Here is a 4329-nt window from a genome sequence, read left to right on the forward strand (position 1 = left end):
CTGTGGCCTGATGTGTACATGGTTGTCTACATGGCGATACCATTTGCATGATGACAGTCAGTACAAAGGCTATGAGACCTCGTCACCCGCTGTCACATATTTAGGATTTCCCCTCAGAACATAGAAGTCTGTGATTTGTCAGAAATTGGGTGAAGTATCATTCATTTCCCCTGTGGCCAGTGCGAAGTCAGATGATATCCCACTACCAAGCTGGAATGTTTTCTGATCTTTCGCAGCTGCTGACCTATAGCCTACATAAAACCCAGCACACTTGGCTGCAGTCCAAACATAACCTCATGTTCAAACATGTACCTATATGAAGTTAACCTACTGTAGCGCTGCCATTGGTAGATGCCAACAAACCCTGTTTGTCATGGTGGTACGAGTTCAAAATATTGCCCACTGTGGTCACCTTGACCTTTCCTGCCAACATGAGTCATCACCAGAGTCCACAAACTAAAAATAACAGCATTGAAGCCTACTTGGCAGAACTCTTCTATAAAGAGACTGACATGGCCAACTGTTCTGGGGGGGGTTGAGAAAGAACAAGCCAGTGATATCCTAAGAGTTGCTTTGAATTTCATCAGTCAATCTCATCGACGATGCCTTCATGCAGGGCCACATGCTTGAAACCTGAGCCCATCCCATCAAATGGCAAACCCAGACTATGTGCATTGCCCCCCCCCCTAATTTTATGCTGTTGCTACTCTGTTATCTATGCAGTCACTTTCATAACTCTACCTACATAACTCGACCATCCTCAGTGAAATTCCATAAAAATAGTGAAACATTAAAGTTATCCTTATTAGATAAAACAATATTAAATATATTCATGTCACCAAATAATTGATTAAATAACTGTTTTGCAATGAAGGTCTACAGTAACTTCAACAACGGCTTGCTTCTGTCCTCTGGTTACATTGACTTCAATACAAAACCTAGGAGGCTCTTAGGCCTCACTCCCTTCCATAGACAGTTTGTTTTGAACTAATAAAACATTTATTTGTTCAAATACAGGAGACTGTGGAAGTATATTATAAATACTTTTCTTGGTTTTCTAACTTTATTTTTGTGTCCAGTTAGTGCGATGTACTTCAGTGTGCAGTTTTCTGCGCCAGAATGGTTGTAACGGTTTTCTTCCGTTGAAGGAGAGGAGGACCAAAATGCAGCGTGGTTAGAGTTCAACATCTTTAATATAGACGATCAACGAGACCACTACAAAATACAGTCCGAGCTGGTGCAATGACCGACAGAAGACCACCACCCACAAACCCCAACACAAAACAAGCTAGACAATGACTAACACCTGCCTCTGATTGAGAACCATACATAGAAACGGATAAACTAGACACACAACATAGATTGCCCACCTCCTGACCAACACTAAAACACAACAGAACTATGGTCAGAACGTGACAATGGTAGTCTGGCCAATGCTGCTGAAAATGTTTTTTGTTTGTTGTTGAAGAACCCTTTTCACTATCTGGGGTACACGGAGAATGTGCGAATTAAAAGCGAGGGTCGACTTCTGCCTGAGGTCAGTTTCATGAAGAAGGATGAAAAGGTGAGGGCGTTCAATACCAACTGGTATCGAAAGTATAGTTGGTTAACAGGTAGCCTTTCGCTAAGTTGCCTGTATTGCTAGCCTTGCCTGCGTTTTTGGACATGCAAGAATTTGCTTTTAGAGGACACGACGAGATGGACATTTCCGCCGACGGGCAACTACAAGGACCTTGCAGAGGTAATTGCACGTTACGATGCTTTACCTGCTGAACGTATCAAACTTTCGACTGTCTTTTTTTTGGGATGGTCGAAAACAATTCCGACTGATTTGACAGCTTCCATCGCATCATCCATTAAAAGATGAGAGTTTGACGCGGCACATTCATTTTCGCGTGCGCTCAAGTCAGCCTTCCACTTTCCTCCGGTATTTATTTATTTAGCAAAGATTAATAACACATCACTCCGGACAGACACAAGCAAAAACTCGTGATATAAATATTGCTGCAGCCTAGTCTACACCTAAACATTAGAGATCTGACATGCTGTATGGGACGAAAACGAGGAAATTTTTCCGTCTGATCATATGAGCAGCTGCATACAGCCTATGCGCCCTGTCCATCTGGTCAGGATAAACTAATTGGTAACATTATGTATTTATAGTCCATTTGTGTGTCAGGAGAAAATATGAATGTGATCAAATTTAGTTTATATTCAAAATTGTGCTGGCTTGGCTGCCTATGCGTTTTCAATCCATAATGATTTAACTGGAATTAATGAATCAACATAATAGTGATGACTGATGTGAGTAAATGTTTTGTAAGGCCTACAGTTGCATAGGCCTGAACGATGCAAACATGCATAAAGCAAGCTCAGCCCTGCGGGTTGATTAGGAAAAACTGGTCCCATCATAGCCCATACAGTAAAACCTTTTTACAACGGATTAATCACTGCCATACCTTAAGGTCCAGAGTTTTCCTAGTTAGGGGTTAACATATAAGGAAAAACTCGAGGCCCCAGGGGGTACAAATTGCCCCACCACCCTGGGACCTACTATGGTGGTGCCAGTCTACTTGCAGTTATCGTCAGGTATGTGGATGATCAGGACTTTAATTCAGGAACGTTTCTTGGGATACTTTGATGTGTCAAGTGGGCGAGATGTGCAATCTGTGTTTGACTTTATGAACTTTGAGATGTTTAAGTTCATAGTGAAACTCGTCCGAACCTATGATTGTGCACCTGAAATGGAATGTATCTGCTATTTGTATTTACAGATAAGTCCCCTCCTGATTTAACAGGTAATGACTACTCCTCTCCACTACCTTTGTCAACTTTCTCCTGACATGAACTGAAGCCACGTCTCATGTGTTCGCTCATCCATTGGCACATTGAATGTTCCCCTCCAATTACTGTGAGTACCCCTATCAATTTTCTCTCATTACTGTGTGTAGAGTCAATCACAAACACAATCACATTATTACACATCAATGATTTTACTCCTTGCTTGGACTAACTCATTCTTAGCTCTCTCATTCCCATTCCCCATAATATTGTACTAAAAATGTATTTTATTAAATTCTTTAGGTTAAAATAATTAGACTTTGACGATTCTTGAAACACACGGTCATCTCCGTGCATTCCGCGCCTATACCGTGGGTCTCCCATCCTCCTCACATTTTCAAGGCACCAGCCCCCACTGCTACATGTACATATTACCTCAATTACCTCGACTAAACGGTGCCCTCGCACATTGACTCTGTACCGGTACCCCCTGTATATAGCCTGGCTACTGCTATTTTACTGCTGTTCTTTAATTATTTGTTACTTTATTTTATTTATTTATTTATGGTATTTATCTTAACTTCATTGTTGGTTAAGGGCTTGTAAGTAAACATTTCACTGTAAGGTCTACACCTGTTGTATACATGTGACAAAAACAATTTGATTTGATATAGTAAGCCTCTTAGTCCCAGGGTAGTAGGAGATCAGAGGAACATGATAGTGGAGAGGGGAACCCTTTGGCTTAATTAAGCTTGAACTGTGACCCATGTGTCTCCGGTTACATGGATTGCATATCAAATGCCATAGACCTAGACACACAGACATCTGCACCTCTAATGAATGTACCTTCCACTGGAAGGTGGCATATTAGCCTACAGAGAGCCTGTTCCTGGTCCACCTCCTTTCATAACTCTCTGAAACCCATTAAAAATGGAAATATTAGTCTGGAGTTGCATAGATTATGAGTGTCAGTTGGTGACGTTTACCATGTTCAATGTTAAGTGTTCAGAATGAGTAGTCCAGACCTACTCTTATCATATAGATATTTTATTTGATTCTTGTTTGTTTTTTTTTTTCAAGCGCTTTGAGATCCTTGTCATGAAAAGCACTATAGAAGTTGAATAAAGTATTATTATCTAAAAATGGTTGGCTGGTATTATGCCCTCGCCTGTCTGAGCAGTCAGTTGTCAATGCCCTCAACTGCTATTATACTTATGCTGACCCGGACTTGGGTTGTGACCCTCTACGGGATATCAGAACAATGCGGATGCTTCTCATTTCAGGGTATTTATTTCCTGTTCCTCTTCACCACCACACATTAAGCACACACCATCATCTTGACTTGGTGGAATAGTAACTGTGGTAATCCGACTGATTTGTGATTATTTCAGACATTTGTGTTCCTGTTGACAATAAAAAGTCCTCAGAAATATGTGCGTCTTCTCTCTTCAGACGACGATAACACTCTGACAAGAGCGGGCAGGTGCAGTGTCCAGATGCACATTCTAGAGCTCTGATTGGTTGGGAATGGCAGGGCTATGATGCTTG

Source organism: Oncorhynchus masou, chromosome 33, assembly GCF_036934945.1.
Source record: "Oncorhynchus masou masou isolate Uvic2021 chromosome 33, UVic_Omas_1.1, whole genome shotgun sequence".
NCBI classification, from domain to species: domain Eukaryota; kingdom Metazoa; phylum Chordata; class Actinopteri; order Salmoniformes; family Salmonidae; genus Oncorhynchus; species Oncorhynchus masou.